This window comes from Protopterus annectens, chromosome 13.part0 (genome assembly GCF_019279795.1).
Source record: "Protopterus annectens isolate FY-2018-M chromosome 13.part0, PAN1.0, whole genome shotgun sequence".
Classification (NCBI taxonomy): Eukaryota; Metazoa; Chordata; order Ceratodontiformes; family Protopteridae; genus Protopterus; species Protopterus annectens.
The window spans coordinates 1204822577-1204841061 of NC_056747.1; the positions used below are offsets into that span (position 1 = coordinate 1204822577).

At 45.4% G+C, this 18485-nt stretch overlaps 1 protein-coding gene across 1 annotated transcript in view; it reads right to left on the reverse strand.

Moving 5' to 3' along the window:
* The window catches only part of TANC2 (tetratricopeptide repeat, ankyrin repeat and coiled-coil containing 2), a 2676984-nt gene that overhangs the window by 1587399 nt on the left and 1071100 nt on the right, over window positions 1-18485 (reverse strand). The window lies entirely within an intron of this gene.

Sequence of the window (18485 nt, forward strand, 5' to 3'; positions counted from 1 at the left end):
GTTATTTATGGGATCTCCCAGGCTGTTAGCTGCAGTGTCTGAAGGTTTGGATGCAGTGTTTTGAAATTGTGTTGAGTCAAAAGTAGAGGCCATTGGGGAAGGACCCACTTCCTGGTGTGACATATGCTCCGCAGTAGTGGATACCAGTGTTGTCTTGGCCAGTCTGGAGCTATTATGATTCCCTTGGGTCTCTCTGCTTTGATCTTTAGTAATACTGAGGTCATCAGTGGCAGAGGTGGGAATGCATAGATTGTTAGGAAGTTCCAGTTGAATGAGAGAGCATCTATTTTCCAAGCTTGTGGATGGTATGTCCTTGTGCAGAATTTTTGTAGATGATGGTTGAGGTGAGAGGCGAATAGGTCCACTTCTGGCCTGCCCCATGTCGAAGTGAGTTGTGTGAAGATCTTCGGATGTAACCTCCACTCGTGTGGATCTGTGAAATTCCTGCTTAGGCTGTCCGCCAACACATTGTCTTTGCCTGGAACAAACTGGGATTGTAACTGGATGTGTAGGCTCAGTGATTTTTCCCAAAGATGCATTGTCAGTCTGCAAAGGGGGAAAGAGTGGGTGCCCCCTTGCTTGTTTATATACCACATCACAGTGGTGTTGTCTGTCCGTATCAGTAAATGGCCTTGCTGAAGTTGGTGTTGAAAGGCCTCGATGGCATGCATTACTGCCAGCATTTCCTTTTGGTTTATATGCAGATGTATTTCCTTTGGAGACCATTGTCCTTGTATACACCTGCCTTCCATGTGCGCCCCCCATCCAAGGTCTGAGGCGTCTGTGGTCATGGTCTGTGTTACCTGTGGTTTTTTGAATGACATACCTGTGTTTGCCTGGCTCACCGAGGCCCACCATAGGAATTCCTTTTGTAGGCATGGAATGAGCGGTATGGTTGTCTCCAAGTTGTTGCTGTGCTGAGACCAAATGCTTTTTAGGTACCACTGAAACTTTCTCATGTGTAGTCTTACTAATCGAACCAGGAGAATGCAGGATGCCATGTAACCCAGGGCCTGTAGGAATCTCCTTGCAGTCATCTGGGTAAGTTTTGCTAAACCTTTGAAATAATGAGTTAGCTTCTCTTGCTTGTCTTCTGTCAGGTAAGCCATTTGAGAGGCTGTGTCTAATTTTGCCCCTAAGAAGATTATTTGCTGGGATGGCTGCAGTCTTGACTTTTGGAAGTTGACTGTGTATCCCAGAGCTTGAAGTAATCGTATGACATGGTCCAAGTTTTTTGTCAATATCAATTTGTCGTCCGCTTGTATGAGGCAGTCGTCCAGGTAGGGGTAAATTTGTATCCCCTGGAGCCTGCAATGAGCAATTACTGAAGCCAGGCATTTTGTGAATACTCTGGGCGCAGTAGATAAGCCAAATGGCAATGCTGAGAATTGATAATGCTCTGGCCCTGCAAGAAATCTGAGGTATCTTCTGCAGCTGTGTCTGATAGGGACATGCAGGTATGCCTCCTTGAGGTCCAGAGTAATCAGCCAAGACCCCTTTGCCCAGCATGGGAAGGAGTTGCTGTAGAGTCAGCGTTTTGAACTTTGGTACTATGAAAAAGGTGTTTAATGCGGACAAATCCAGTATTGGTCTCCATTGAGATTCCTTTCTTGGCACAAGGAACAGTCTTGAGTAAAACCCCTGGCCTTGTTCTTGTTGAGGAACTCTTTCTATTGCTTTCATCCGAGTCAGCAGAGAAATTTGCTTGATAGCCTCTGCCCTCTGGTTTTGTGGTAGGTTTGGCATGCCTTGTTTTCTTGGCAAGGTATGAAAATGGAACCTGTAACCTCGGTCTATAATGTCCAAAATCCATTTGTCCTTTGTCAGTCTGTGCCAATTTTCTGCAAACGGAGATAATTTCCCACCCAAGGGAGCTTCTATTTGTTCCCCGGTAGGCGGAAGTAGGGGAAAGTCATTGAGATTGTGGTTGTGGGGCAGGTGAAACCCCTGCGTCACTTCTTTGGTTTCCTGGCTGCCATTGTCGTCCCCTGTAAGGACCTCTGTATTGTCCTCTTCCTCGGCCACGTCTGTTTTTACCCCTTTGAAACTTTTCTGGATTAGGAAAGGACCAGTTCTTTGAAGGCCAATTCCTACTGAATCTGGGGGGTTGAACCTGGAGGAAATCTTTCACCGTCTGAACTGATTTTGCTTTTTCCTCGATGGACTTTAACACATCCTTAGCATTAGCACCAAAAAGCTTGTTCTTTTCCAAAGGTGTATCCAGAAGTTTTGCCTTTACATGATCTGGTAGAGGTTGATCTTTTAACCATGCATGTCTACGAATGACTGCCCCTGTCATAGCTGCCCTACATGAAGCTTCCAGTGCATCATATCCACACTGCAGGAAGTGATTACTTACTTGCTGAGAGTTATGTACAGCTTCCTGCAAAGCCTTCCTGTCTAAAGGATCAGGAGTGGCCAATGTTTTCTGTAAATCTTCTAACAGGAAATCCTGATATTGTAACATATGAAAAAGGCAATTCAAAGCTCTCATAGGTAAGGTAGTAGATGCGTAAACCTTTTTACCCCATCTCTCTAATAACCTAGCTTCCCTGTTGGAGGGCAATGGATTTTTAGAGGTGGAAGCTGAAACCCCTTTAGGCCCCTGTGAAATAGTTTCCAAATCAGCAGTATGGGCCCTGAATAAATGGGAATGTGTTTCTGGGACCCTGTAATACCTGTCTGGCTTGGCTGGAGCAGGAGGAAGAGAGTCAGGGGTAACACTAGAGTCAGAATATAAATCATCCAAAACATCAAGTACAGGAGGAATAGCTAAGGGCCTGTGCTGGGACTTCTTAAGGAAAGTTCGAAGGCATTTTCTGGAATCAGAATATTCCTGGCCTTGCCACTTGAAATGTTCCCTCATGGTATGTAGGACTTCCCCAAAAGAAATGTCCTCAGGAGGGGAGGCCGAGGGGATGGAATCCTCTGCATCCGAGTCCTCATAGGTCTGGAAGAGCTCTTCCTGGCCATCAGAGTGGACAGAGTCCTCAGAATCTTCATCTGACGGAATAGGGTCAGAGGGTTCAACCCGGGGCCTTTTATCAGAAGGAGGCTGGGATCCTCTCAGGATGGGCCTGTGAACCTCTAATCATAGAAATTAAGTCAGCAGCCGTAGTCATAATTTGTGTCTCTGGAGTAGGCTGAGGTAAGGTTTTGGTAGTAAGATGCTTAGTTTTGCTGGCTGCCTTAGCCCTAGTGTAGGCCTTAATAGACATGGCCATAGGAGGCCTGGCAGCTCCACGTGCAGGAGTGACCTTGTCTACAGCAATGGTCTCGGGCATTTCCTCGGTTTCGGTATCTGGAGGAAAATCAACAACTGGCGTCGGAGTGATATCCGGAATCGGAGTGGTCGGTAATGCGGTGTCTTCGGTTCGGAGCAGTGGAGAGACCGTCTCAGCGGGAACCGGAGCACTCGCGGTAGGTTTTGGCGTGGAGTCGGTGGTAGACACGGGCCGAGGATGTCGGTCCCGGTCTTTTCGTTTCTTGGGAGTTTGCGATGTCGGAAGTTCTGACGGCATTGTGTAAGCAAATTTTTCGCCGAAAAAATCTTCAGCGAACTCCGCCCGGCGCCTGAGAGTGCGCTTGTTGAAGCAAGCACAGGCTACACAGGCCGTGACGTCGTGGTCTGGGCCAAGGCAAGGAAGACAGCAAGAGTGGAAATCCTTATGAGGTATTTGTTTACCACAAGAAAGACAATTGTTAACTTTTTCAGTAATGTCTGACATCGACTGAGGCAAGAAAAGGTCCCCACCGGGGTACTTAGCTTTTTTGATGACTTCGGGATCGAAGAATACAAGAGCTGACCGACCGGCACTTGCGAACTGCTTCTGCTTCGGGCACCGCGTGGCAAGAAGACTGAAGAAAATGGCATTGGCTGATGCTTATGTACTCCAGCCGCTCTGATGTCGGAGAGAAATGCGACATCAGCCGACGTCGGACCCAGACTTTGGAATCCGGCTGACCGAGGGCTGCCTGAGGCAGGACAACCCACATGTTATGACTGTAGTTGCATTCTTGAAGGACATCTGTACTATGTTCATCGTGTTAAACTGCTGCAGTCATTACACTTGGGTGGAATCCCAAAGCTGGGGTAGGGAGGCTGGATCTATAAGGCATTAGGGGTGGCTATAAGGCCCTGCAGTACAGCAGTGGCGAAGCCAGCTCTGGATTTGGAGTATAAAGGCAAATGGTAATGTTTGGTGAAGGTATGCACAGAACTCCAAGTTGCTGCTTCCAAAATATCCTTGGTAGGTACTCCTCTGAGGTAGGCAGTTGAAGTGGCTGTTGCCCTGGTGGAGTGATATCTAATGCTGCTAGGTACAGGTTTTCCATGGTGGGTATAGCAGAAATGTATACAGTGTCCTATCCATTGTGAAATAGTCTGCTTTGAAATGGCTTTTCCCTGTGCTCCTGCAGCGTATGCTATCAGTAACTGCTCAGATTTTCTGAAAGCTTTGGTTCTGTCCAAGTAGAAGCGTAACCGTCTGTGAATGTCCAAAGAATGTAGTAGTCTCTCCCCTTTGTTCTGTGGTTTTGGATAAAAAGTTGGCAAGTGAATAGTTTGGTTTAGAGCCACACTTGATACCACCTTTGGCATAAATGTAGGGTTAGTTCTTAAAGACACCCTGTCCTGGTGGAAGATGAGGAAAGGTTCCACTGCCATTTGTGCCTGTAATTCTGAAACTCTTCGTGCTGATGTTATTGCCAGTAGCAGAGCAGTTTTCCAAGAGATGTATTTTAATTCTGCTGTGTTAGCTGGCTCAAAAGGAGGTAAAGTTAATTTTTCCAAAACAAAGTTGAGGTCCCAAGTTGGTGTAGGTGCTCTATGGGGCGGTCTTATGTTTTTAGCCCCTCTGAGGTACTGTTTGAGCAAAGGATTAGAAAAAATTGGTGGATCCGTGTTGTAATAAGCAGAGATAGCTGAGGCATGGATCTTGATGGATGAAAAAGAGAGACCCTTGTCCAGCATCTCATTTAAGTACTGAAGTATCTGAGGAATGTTTGGGACAAGAGGGTCAAGGCTGTGCACTTGGTTCCAGGCACAGAATCGCTTCCATTTGTCCGAGTATGCTTTCCTGGTGCTAGGCCTTCTGCCCTCCAGAATGACATCCATAACAGCTTTGGAGAGAGGCATTGCTTGGTTGACTAAGGAATTTTCCATGCAGCTAGATTTAAGGTCTTTAGCTGGCTGTGAAGTATCTGATTGTTGTGCTGTGTCAGCAACTGTGGGATTTGAGGCAAAATCCAGGGTGGTTCTTCTGCTAAGTTCTTTAAGATTGGGTACCAGTGCTGGCATGGCCAGTCTGGTGCAATCAGGATCATTTTTGGCTCTTTCTGCCTGGCTTTTATGAGTACCTTTGGAAGGAGAGGTAAAGGAGGGAAAGCGTATACTTGTAGTTTTTTCCAGCTGAATGAGAGGGCATCCACTTTCCATGCTTGTGGGTGGTAGCTTCTTGTGCAGAACTTCTGTAATTGGCAGTTCTTTGGGGAAGCAAACAGATCTATGTCCGGGCTCCACCATTTTTGTGTTATCATTCTGAATATTTGTGGGTTCAGTTCCCATTCATGTGGGTCCATAATGTTTCTGCTTAGGTCGTCTGCCAGTGTGTTTTTCTCTCCTGGCAGGAATTGTGCTTGCAGATGAACTTGGTAGTTTAGAGCCGTGTTCCACAAGGTCATGGTTTGTCTGCAGAGGGGGTAGGAGTGTGTGCTCCCTTGCTTATGTACCACATAACTATGGTGTTGTCTGTCTTTAGTAGTAATTGTCCTGGATGCAGAAGGTCCTTGAAAGCTATAATAGCATTTTGTACAGCTAGCATCTCTTTTTGATTGATGTGGAGATGTCTTTGCTCTGTGGGCCACTCGCCCTGGATACATTTTCCTGCCATGTGTGCTCCCCAGGCATAATCCGATGCATCAGTTGTCAGTGTCTGCCTGGCTGTGGGTTGAGTGAAAGGCTGTCCCTTGCTGAGGTGAAAAGCTTGTGCCCACCATCGAAACTCCTGTTGTAGGCAAGGAATTAGTGGTATAACTGTTTCCAAACTTTGACAGTGTTGAAACCATACGCTCTTTAGGTACCATTGTAGTTTCCTCATATGCAGTCTGGCATATGGAATTAGTAGTATGCAAGATACCATGTAGCCCAAGGCCTGCAGAATTTTTCTTGCAGGGAGTTGGGTCTTTCTTGCCATTAGATGAAAATATTGAGTCAGTTGTCCTTGTTTGTCTGGCATGAGATAAGCCATCTGGGCCGTTGTGTTTAAGCTGGCACCCAGGAATATTACCTGTTGTGAGGGCACTAGTTTTGATTTCTTTTCGTTTACTGTGTACCCCAGGCAACTTAATAACTTTTTTACGTACGCCAGATGCTTTAGTAGAATGTCCTTGCTCTCTGCTTGAATCAGGCAGTCATCCAGGTATGGATAAATCTGAATTCCTTTTTGTCTGCAAAATGCAATTACTGGAGCCAGGCACTTTGTGAAGACTCTGGGCGCAGTAGATAAGCCAAAGGGCAGTGCAGAGAACTGATAGTGCATTGAACCAGCTAGAAATATGAGGTATCTTCTGCAGTTTTGTCTGATAGGGACATGCAGGTATGCCTCTTTGAGGTCCAAAGTCACGAGCCAAGCTTTCTTGCCCAGCATGGGAAGAAGCTGCTGTAGTGTCAACATCTTGAATTTTGGAACATCCAGGTAAGTGTTTAGTGAAAAAAGGTCCAGAATGGGTCTCCAGGCTTTGTCCTTTCTGGGACCAGAAAGAGTTTTGAGTAAAATCCTTGTCTTTGTTCCTGTGGTGGTACCTTTTGAATAGCTCTCATGTCCATGAGTGCTGTAATTTGTTTTTGAGCCTCTGCCCATTGATTTGGTGGCAGATTTGGCATTCCTTTTAGCCTTGGCAGAGTGTGAAAGTAGAACCTGTAACCTTGAGATACAATGTTGAGAACCCATTTGTCTTTGGTGATGCAATGCCAGGTGTGAAAGAAAAGTGCCAATTTTCCTCCTAAGGGGGCTGCCAAGAGAGAGCTGTTTGGCAGCTGCAGTGGAAATTCATTGAGGCTGCTTTTTATAAGGTTGAGGCCTGTCTTCCCCTTCTTTCTGGCCTGGCGTACTCCATTGCCAAGGCCTGTAAGGGCCTTGTGTCTGACCTCTACCTCTTGGACGTCTGTATTCGCCCCTTTGAGGTCTATCTGTGACTGGAAAGGACCAATTCTTTGTTGGCCAATTTCTGCTAAAACGAGGAGGCTGAACCTGTAAGAAATCTTTCACCATTTGCATAGATTTTGCCTTATCCTCCATCTTCTTTAATACCTCCTCTGCCTTAACTCCAAACAGCACATCCCGCTACAAAGGTGCATCCAATAATTTGACCTTAACATGATCTGGTAACGTATGTTCTTTTAACCAAGCATGCCTTCTAATGACAGAGCCTGTAACTGCAGCTCTACAGGAGGCCTCTAAGGAATCAAACCCACATTGCAAAGTATGTTTTCACATCTGTTCAGCTGCATGCAATAAATCCTGAATTTCTTTAAGGTTAGGAGGATCTGAATCTGGAAACATATTTTGTTTCAACTGAGAAACATCTTTTGTTTCAACTGAGACATCAGAAATTGCTGATATTTTAGCATGTGAAACTGACAATTCAAGGCTCTCATTGTTAACGTTGCAGACGTATATACCTTCTTTCCCCATCTGTCTAATGCTCTGGAATCTCTGTCAGAGGGAACTGTGTTTTTTGCTGATGAGGCCTTAATCCCTTTGGGTCCCTGAAAAATAGTTTCAGGTTCAGCAACAGGGCTTTTGTACAAAATTTGTGAGAGTCAGGGACTCTGTAATATCTATCAGGTTTAACTGGGGCTGGGGGTAAGGAGTCAAGGTTTAAACTGGATTCAGTGTACACATCATCCACAATATCTAAAACTGGCGGGATAGCAAGGGGTCTGTGTTGGGGCAATAAAAGGAAGTCTCCGAGACTTTTTTTGGATTCTGAGTAATCCTGGCCTTCCCAATGGAAATGTTCCCTCATGGTATGTAAGGTCTCCCCAAAGGAGTAATCATCAGGCGAAGAAGCTGATGGAATTGATTCCTCAGCATCAGAATCCTCATAAGGGGGTAAAGAATATCCTAGGTCCGAGGAAGAGTCTGAAAAAAAGGACACCTGGTCAGAAGATTCATAGTCTGCATCCTGTCTGGGCCTTTTATCAAGAGGGGGATGGGACCCCCTGATCAAGGTGATTAGGTACTCGGCCATTTTTAGCATTTGTTTCTTAGGCATGGAAGCCTGTCCAGGAGAGAGTTGCTGTTTCTTTGCTTTTAAGGGGGGTTTGGACTTAGCAGAGGGTTTAATAGTAAACTGGGTAGGTCTGAAAACACCCTCTGTAGCTGTGGTTTGCTCAGCTACTTCGGTTCCCTCTGTAGGGTTAGGATCGGAAAGCTGAAAACCTAGTGAGTCCGAAGGCCCAGCCAGCTCCACGTGGGAGTCGGAGGCGGTCTGTGGTTCTGTGGAAGCGGTCATCAGGGGCTGCCTAGGTGCCTCGCTGAAAACAGGAGAACCGGCGACCGGCCTAGAAGAGGCCTCGTCGTCAGTTTTGGGCCTCTGATGCCTGTCCTTGTCCTTCCGCTTTTTATGCATTGCGGTCGTCGGAATTTCCGAAGGCATGGTGTAATTGAATTTTCTGCCAAAATAATGTCGGGCAAAATCAAACTGATGTTTAATAGTGCGCTTGTTAAACCTAGCACAAAACCGACAACCAGTGACGTCATGGTCAGGGCCTAGGCATGGAATACAATAGGAGTGGAAATCCTTATGAGGTATTTGCTTCCCACAAGAAATACAGTTATTAACTTTTACTGACATCGGTCTGAGGCAAGAAAAAGTTTCCCCAACGGGGTACTTAGCTTTTTTTTAGAAGACTTCGGTTCTGGATTCGAAATGAAAATCTCAGGAGTCGGCCGACCGGCACTTGCGAACTGCTTCTGCTTCGGGCATCGTACGGCAAGAAAGACTGAAAAAAATGGAGTCGGCTGCATCTTATATACATAGCCCAGTCGCACTGACATCAGGGAGGAGGCGACAGCAACCGACGCCAGACCAGGACTTTGGAACTCTGGCCGACTGCGAGACCGCCTGATGGCAGGATAACCCAAGTGTAATGACTGCAGCAGTGTAACACGAAGAACATCCAAAATTTAGAACAAAATGTCAGCCACGGCCAAGAAGAAGCACATCCGAACTTGTCGACACAGCAAATGAGATCTGGGGAATGTACTGGTGCACCATGGGATACCTACCTAGCCACGAGCCAACTAGAAGACTTCGAGCTTATAAATAAGCCGAGTCGGAGCCAAGGATCGGCTCCTATCCCATCAGTAAGAATGAAGGCAAGATAGGACTACAGAACATCTGTACTTTTTTCACTTTATTTTCTGAAGTCCTATTTACGTATTGGACGAAAGCACTAAACATAAAATGCTTAGCTAAAATGCTACTGGTGGACTTCCATAGGTGGTGTTGTCTTGTTCCTGAATATTTTTTTTTTCATAAGCCTGATGCAAAGACTGAGAAAGGAGGAATCTGGGACTGGTCTCCAAGTTCCCTCTTCTCTTGGTACCAGAAAAATCCTTGAATAAAAACCTTCATCCATTTGAGCAGGAGGCACAAGTTCCATCACCTCCTAAGCCAAAGTTTGCTTTAAAATAGAAGGAAAAGTACAGATTTGTACCTACCATAAATGTAGATGTTCGAGTGTATACCCTGCTGCAGTCATCACACTTGGGTTATCCTGTCGTCAGGCAGTCCCGCAGTCGGCTGGAATTCCAAAGTCTTGGTCCGGCGTCGGTTGCTGTCGTTTCTTCCCTGACGTCAGTGCGCCAGGGGTATATATAATGCAACCGACACCATTTTCTTCAGTTTTTCTTGCCCCAGATGTCAGGTGCCCCCAAAAAGGTGGTCAGTAATTAGTACCAAATTGAGTAAACTTTGCACAAACACAAAATCCCTTCAGCTATAAGCAAATACATCAGGAAGGTATTGAAGAGATTTAGCCAGTAGATCAGAGGGGATGGAGGGAGGATAACCTGGACTGCAGCAGGGTGTACACTCGAACATCTACATTTATGGTAGGTACAAAACTGTACTATGTTCATCGTGTTACCCTGCTGCAGTCATCACACTTGGGTTGAATCCCAAAGCTAAGGATGGGTGGAGGTATCATAGAGGGTTAGAGGAGGCTAGAAGGCCCTGCAGAACTGCAGTGGCGAAGCCCGCCCTGGTCTTAGAGTAAAGAGGTAAGTGATAGTTTTTGGTAAAGGTGTGTACTGAACTCCAAGTTGCAGCTTCAAAAATCTCCTTGGTTGGAACCCCCCCTGAGAAAGGCTGTAGAAGTAGCTGTTGCCCTGGTAGAGTGGGGCCTAATGGTAGCAGGAACTGGTTTTCCATGATGGGTATAGCAAAAACGTATGCAATGACCTATCCATTTGGAAAGGGCTTGCTTTGATATAGCCTTCCCTTGAGAAGCTGTAGCATAGGATACAAAGAGCTGGTCAGATTTTCTGAAAGCCTTAGATTTGTCCAAGTAGTAACGAAGTTGCCTGTGAATGTCCAAGGACTGCAGGAGTCTCTCACCTTTGATGTGTGGAGTTGGGAAGAAGGTGGGTAAGTGGATGGTTTGATTTAAAGCCACACTGGAAACCACCTTAGGCATGAAGGAAGGATTAGTTCGTAGAGAAACTCTGTCTTGATGAAAAATGAGGAAAGATTCCACTGCCATTAGTGCCTGTAGCTCTGAGACTCTTCTAGCTGAAGTTATTGCTAGCAGCAGGGCAGTCTTCCATGATAGGAACTGAAGATCTGCAGAGAAAGCTGGTTCAAAGGGAGGTAGCATTAGTTTTTCCAGAACAAAACTGAAGTCCCATGTTGGTGTAGGTGCTCTCCTGGGTGGTCTAATGTTTTTTGCCCCTCTGAGGAACTGCCTTAGAAGTGGATGCGAAAATAAGGGTGGATCCGTGTTGTAGTGGGCTGAAATAGCTGAAGCATGGATTTTAATGGAGGAGAAAGAAAGTCCTTTGTGCAACATCTCAGTTAAATACTGTAGAATGTGAGGCATGTGAGGCTGAATTGTGTCTTGGCCTTTAGCTTGGTTCCAGGCACAAAACCTTTTAAATTTGTCCGAATAAGCCTTCCTGGTGCTTGGCCTCCTAGCTTCCAGAATAACATCCATAACTGCTTGGGAAAGAGGAGCTGGCTGGATGCTTAGTTGATTTGCCATGCAGCCAGATTTAAGGTTTTGAGATGGCTGTGAAGAATCTGTTTTGTTGTGTGAGTAAATGGGAAATTTGTGGTAATATCCATGGTGGGCCGTGGGCCATATTCCTCAATAACGGGTACCATTGTTGGCATGGCCAGTCTGGGGCTATGAGAATCAGTCATGGTCTCTCCTTTTTGACTTTCAGAAGTACCTTTGTGAGGAGAAGCAATGGAGGGAAGGTATATACTGTCAGGTTTTTCCAACTGAAAGAGTGCGTCCACTTTCCAAGCTTGATGGTGAAGTGCCCTTGTACAAAATTTTGTTAGTTGATAGTTTTGAGGGCTGGCAAACAGGTTGATGTCTGGAAGGCCCCATTTTTGAGTTATCATTGTAAATACTTGTGGTTCTAGTTTCCACTCGTGGGGATCCATGATGTTTCTGCTGAGGTCGGCTGCCAATGTATTCTTCTGTCCTGGCAGGAACTGAGCTTGTAACTGAACTTGGTAAGCCAGAGCTGTGCTCCATAAGGTCATTGCTTGCCTGCACAGAGGGTTGGAGCGAGTACCCCCTTGTTTGTTTATGTACCACATTACTGTGGTGTTGTCCATCTTTATTGTAAGTTGTCCTGGATGTAATAGATCTTTGAAGGCTGTCAGAGCTTTCTGTACAGCTAGCATCTCTTTTTGACTGATGTGCAGATTCCTTTGATCTGCAGTCCATACGCCTTGAACGCACTTGTCCTGCCATGTGAGCCCCCCAGGCGTAATCTGATGCATCTGTTGTGATAGTTTGCCTGGCTGGGGGCAAGGTGAAAGGCTGACCCTTGTTGAGGTGACATGCCTGTGACCACCATAGAAACTCCTGTTGTAGACAGGGAATAAGAGATTTCATTGTGTCCAAGCTGTGGCTGTGTTGAGACCATACGCTTTTTAGGTACCACTGTAATTTCCTCATATGCAGCTTTAAAAATGGTATTAGTAGTATGCAAGGTGCCATGAAGCCCAAGGCCTGCAGAATTTTTCTTGCAGTTAATTGGGCCTTTGTTGCCATTGTTTTGAAATATTGAGTCAGTTGTAGTTGTTTGTCTGGCATCAGATAAGCCTTCTGGGCCATTGTATTCAAGCTGGCACCCAGGGATGTCATATTTTGTGAGGGTACTAGTTTTGACTTCTTTTCGTTTACTGTGTACCCCAGGCAATTTAGTAGATGTTTCACAAAAGCCAGATGATGCAAGAGAATGTCCTTGCTTTCTGCTTGGATGAGGCAGTCGTCCAGGTATGGGTATATTTGAATTCCTCTTTGTCTGCAGTATGCAATTACTGGTGCCAGGCATTTTGTGAAGACTCTGGGCGCAGTAGATAAGCCAAAGGGCAGTGCAGAGAATTGGTAATGGGTTGAACCTGCAATGAAACGGAGGTATCTTCTGCAACTTTGTCTGATAGGGACATGCAGGTATGCCTCCTTGAGGTCCAACATTACTAGCCATGCTTCCTTGCCCAACATGGGAAGAAGCTGCTGTAGTGTTAGCATCTTGAATTTGGGTACTTGTAAGTGTTTAGAATTGAAAGGTCCAGAATTGGTCTCCAGGCATTGTCCTTTCTGGGCACTAGAAAGAGTATTGAGTAAAATCCTTGACCTTGCTTTCGAGTAGGTACCAGTTGAATGGCTCTCATGTCCATGAGAGCTGTAATTTGTTTTTGTGTCTCTGCCCATTGATTTTGTGGCAGGTTTGGCATTCCTCTTTTCATTGGCAAGGTGTGAAAATGGAATCTGTATCCTCGTAAAATTATGTCTAGGACCCATTTGCCCTTTGTGACAATGTGCCAGTTGTCTGAAAAAAGTGCGAGTTTTCTTCCCAAGGGGGCTGCCAAGAGAGTGTTGCTTGGCCAGATGAGGTACAAGTCATTGAGTTTGCCTTCTGGTAGATTGGGACCTGTCTTCGCCTCCCTTCTGTGTTGTACTGCCCCATTGGCGAGGTTTGTACTGGGCTTGTGGTTGTCCTCTGCCCCTTGGGCGTCTGTATTTACCCCTGTGTGGTCTGTCAGTAGCTGGAAAGGACCAATTTTTTGTTGGCCAGTTTCTGCTGAAGCGAGGGGGCTGTACCTGTAGGAAATCTTTGACTGTCTGCATAGATTTTGCCTTATCCTCCATTTTCTTTAAGACTACTTCTGCTTTAACTCCAAAAAGAACATCCTGCTGTAAGGGAGCATCTAGAAGTTTTTCTTTAACATGATCAGGTAGAGTTTGTTCCTTTAACCAAGCATGCCTACGTATAACAGACCCAGTGACAGCTGCTCTGCAGGAGGCCTCCAAAGAATCAAACCCACATTGTAAGGTATGTTTGCCCACCTGTTCAGTGGCATGCAATAGATCCTGCATTTCTTTCAATTCAGATTGTTGAGGGAGAGTGGTCATTCTTTGCTTTAACTGAGAGATTAGAAATTGCTGATACTTAAGCATGTGAAATTGGCAATTTAGTGCCCTCATAGCTAGAGTGGCTGAGGTGTAAACCTTTTTCCCCCACCTGTCTAGTGCTCTGGAATCCCTCTAAGAAGGTACATGATTTTTAGCCATAGAGGCCTTAGCCCCCTTGGGACCCTGGGAGATTGTCTCTGGGTCAGCAACAGGGCTTTTGTAAAGAAATTTGTGGGAATCAGGCACTTTATAATATCTGTCAGGCTTAGCCGGAGCAGGAGGTAGAGAATCTGGGTTAAACTGGATTCTAAGTAAACATCATCCACAATGTCTAGAACTGGTGGGATGGCAAGTGGTCTGTGTTGGGGGAGTAAAAGAAACTCTCTGAGCCTTTTCTTCGAGTCAAGAGTAGTCCTGACCTTCCCAGTGAAAATGTTCCCTCATAGTGTGTAAAGTTTCCCCAAAGGAGTAGTCTTCAGGAGGAGAAGCTGAGGGAATGGAATCCTCAGCATCAGAATCTTCATAAGGGGAGAAGGAGTAATCTTGGTCCTCAGAGGAGTCTGAAGAAATGGACACTTGTTCAGAGGATGCATAATCTTCCTCTTGTCTAGGCCTTTTGTCAGGAGGGGGCTGGGAACCACTGATTAAAGAGATCAAATCTTCAGCCATTTTGAGCATCTGTTTCTTAGGCATGAGGCCTTGAACAGGGGACTGATGTGCAGTCTTTTTAGATTTAATAGGAGTCTTCGTCTTAGAATACGTTTTAATGGTGAGCGTCTTCGGTCTGAAAACGCCTTCAGAAACCGATGGCGTTTCTGCAGCACTGACATCTTTTTCAGCAATGTCGTCGGTAGGGCCTGTACTAAATGGCTGCGTCGGCCTGGTACATTCCGCCAAAATTTCCAAAGCGGTCTTGGGTTCCAGATCTGCGGTAGTCAGGGGCTGCGTCGGAGCCTCACTGAGGACCGGAGACCGGACCAGTTGAGGCCTCGGAATCTGGCTTAGGCCTGGGCTGTCTGTCCTTATCCTTGCATTTTTTGTGCACGCCGGTAATCGGTTGCTCCGACAGCATGGTGTAGTTAAATTTCCTATCGAAGTAGTGTCGTGCGAAATCAAAGCGTCTTTTAATAGTACGCTTATTAAACCTAGCACAAAAATGACAACTAGTGACGTCGTGGTCTGGGCCTAGGCAAGGTATGCAATAAGAATGAAAATCCTTATGAGGTATTTGCTTCCCACAAGAAATACAATTGTTAACTTTTCTTACATCGGTCTGAGGCACGAAAAGTTTCCCCAACGGGGTACTTAGCTTTATAGAAGACTTCGGTCTGAAATTCGAATTCGAAAATCTCAGTAGTCGGCCGACCGGCACTTGCGAACTGCTTCTGCTTCGGGCACCGTGTGGCAAGAAATACTGAAGAAAATGGCGTCGGGTGCATTATATATACCCCTGGCGCACTGACGTCAGGGAAGAAGTGACAGCAACCGACGCCAGACCAAGACTTTGGAATTCCAGCTGACTGCGGGACCGCCTGACGACAGGATAACCCAAGTGTGATGACTGCAGCAGGGTAACACGATGAACATCGGGGAGTTCTGGTTTGCAGAATGAGGAGGAATCCCCTGAAAGGCAAGGATATAGTCCATATAGCTTAGGCAACTGCAACAGTGATCCAAATGCTGAACATATACTGTTAAGATGAGTACCTGACTCATTCATTATAACTAACTTCGAGAGGAAGTACATCTGTTAATCTATGAAAGGAGAATCTTAAGCAGTATACTCAGAGATAGGGTAGTTAAATGATATTATAGAATAGCCCTGTCAAAAGCTGTCCTGCTCTGGGACTAGGCAGCCAGCTTGTATTATCTAATAAATGCAGAGACACCTTACCACATGGCAGCTTCCATACATCTTGAGTAGTCACAGCCTTGAAATACATCAGGGAGGTAGCTGTTGACCTGGGAATGTGTGGTCACCACCACTGAAAAGATCAGCCATGGTATCATAACAAAAGGAAAAACAATTATCAAGCAATTTGGACAGTAATTTTTGCCATCTGGCTTGGTCACATTTTCTGTTCCTTTAGAAAAGAACCCAACAGCTAAGAGGTCTTCCTCACAGAAGCAGTCTTATCCGATGGTATTACTCAGGGAGATGACTGGAATGATACAGTGTCCTCTCAAAAACTAAACTGGATAAAAATGAGGACTGTATTCCTTCAATGAGGAAGTTGCGAGTGTCAGAGAAGTATGTGAGAGTGGTACAGGATATGTACGAGGGTAGTGTGACAGCAGTGAGGTCTGCGGTGGGAGTGACGGATGAGTTTAAGGTGGGGGTGGGATCTTATTTGCAATGGTGACAGACAGGTTGACAGACGAGATCAGACAGGAGTCCCCATGGACTATGATGTTTGCAGATGACATTGTGATCTGTAGTGAGAGTAGGGAACAGGTGGAGGAGACCCTGGAGAGAAGGAGATATGCTCTAGAGAGAAGAGGAATGAAGGTCAGCAGGACTAAGACAGAATATATGGGTGTGAATGAGAGGGAGAACAGAGGAATGGTGAGGATGCAAGGAGTAGAGGTGGCAAAGGTGGATGAGTTTAAATACTTGGGATCAATAGTTCAGAGTAATGGTAAGTGTGGAAGAGATGTGAAGAAGAGAGTACAGGCAGGATGGATTAGGTGGAGAAGAGTGTCAGGAGTGATTTGTGACAGACGACTACCAGTAAGAATGAAAGGGAAGGTCTACAAGAGGGTAGTGAGTTCAGCTATGTTATACGGGTTGGAGACAGTGGCACTAACAAAAAGGCAGGAGTCAGAGCCGGACGTGGCAGAGTTAAAGATGGGTGTGACGAGGGTGGACTGGATTAGGAATAAGTATATTAGAGGGTCAGCCCAGGTTGGAAGGTTTGGAGACAAAGCCAGAGAGGCAAGATTACATTGGTTTGGATGTGCTGAGGAGGGAAGCTGAGTATATTGGGAAAAAGATGCTAAGGATGAAGCTACCAGGTAACATGAAAAGAGAAAGGCCTAAGATAAGGTTTATGGATGTGGTGAGAGAGGACATGCAGGTGGTTGGTGTGACACAGCAAGATGCAGAGGAGAGGAAGAAATGGAAACAGATGATCCGCTGTGGCGACCCCTAACGGGAACAGCCGAAAGATGATGATGATTCCTTCAATGAAATGTTTCCATTGTATAAAAATAAAAGTGAAAGAAAAAAAACAAGGTTGTATGCATGTCAAGGTCTGTAATCATAAAAGTCTCTTGTTAGACACAATAGCTATCAAATCCAAAGACTTGCACGGCAAAGACCTGAAATTTTGAATTTTGTAATCTTGATGTGACTTACATGGAAAAGATATAAAGTATGGGCTGAAATAACTGCAGTATTAGGTTATTAACATAAAATACATATCTCACACCAGCAATACATTCTTCGTTTGGTGGCCTTAAATACAAAATCACACAACTTGTGAAAAGTAGTGGAGTAGGCCAAAGCAATCATGCTGACAATGTTGATGTATATTCTGATATACAAGTGTGCAAAGCAGGACTCATGCAGGTAAGCAGGTACTGCAAGAGAAAAGGATGTGTGGCGGGGAATGAAACTGTGCTCTTCTGTTCTGCCCATAATGAAAATTTGTGCCACTTGCTCATGTACACTTTCTTGTAACTTGAAACATCCCTATCAATAATTAGGTCATACTTGATCTTAAACGATTATCACCCATGCTGTCAGGTCTCTAGTTTCCACAGGGTTCCAACATCACCTGTAATAAAAATGGTCATCCAGTCTTGCTTGTTGGTTTGAATCAGTAAGACGCGGATATGTTTTGTTCTGACTGGCCCTTACAAATGCCTTCTAAATAAGTGCAACAGAGGAAATATATACAGAGCCTGGTTACAATGGAAAAGGCTGGCATTTATTTTCCAAGCTCTGAACTTTTTGACCTGCGAGAGGTAGAGGGACCACTCATGCATGAATCGTGCCATTCCAAATAGAACCAAGATGCTCTCATCCAAAAAAGGAAGCCGATCTAGTGGTCCCCTGCCATAAACAAACTTTACAACAAAAGGAAGAAACTGTTGCAGAAAAGTGGAAAATCCCAGGATGCAAAAAATTCCCTTACCAGCCTCAGTAAGAAATTGAGATCCCTCATAAAATCCTCCAAAGCTAGTTACGAAAATAAAATTGCCAAAGATTCCAAAGACAACCATAAGGCATTCTATAACTATGTCAAGAATCTAAATGGCAATGCTCAGATCTGCTCTGAGCTAAAACAGAATGGCATTAAATATACTGATCCCAAGGATATTGCCAATATCCTGGCAGATCGATTCAGTGCCAACTTCACCCCCCCCTCTCACCCCCTAAATGGCCCATCTCAATACCAGAAGATTGCCATATTCCAGTAATAACAGCCACACAGGTAAAAAACGCACTCTCCAAAGCTAAGAATACAGCATCCATGGGACCACATGAACTACAATATGAACTGGCACCTCGCCTAAGCGTCATGTTTAATCATAGCCTCACCTCAGGTTTCGTGCCCACTGAGTGGCGCAGAGCTACAGTTATCCCACTCCACAAGGGGGGATCCACCTTGGATCCCAGAAACTACCGTCCAATCAGTCTGACAAGCCTTATCTGCAAGGCCATGGAGCGTATTATCATGGAACTTATAAACAAAGACATTGACAACCTTCAAACACTGGACCCCACCCAGTTTGGGTTTGTGAAGGGCCGATCTTGTCTCCTGAATCTGATTGACTTCTTCGAATCAGTCTCCAGAGCCATGAACAAGGGTAAGGT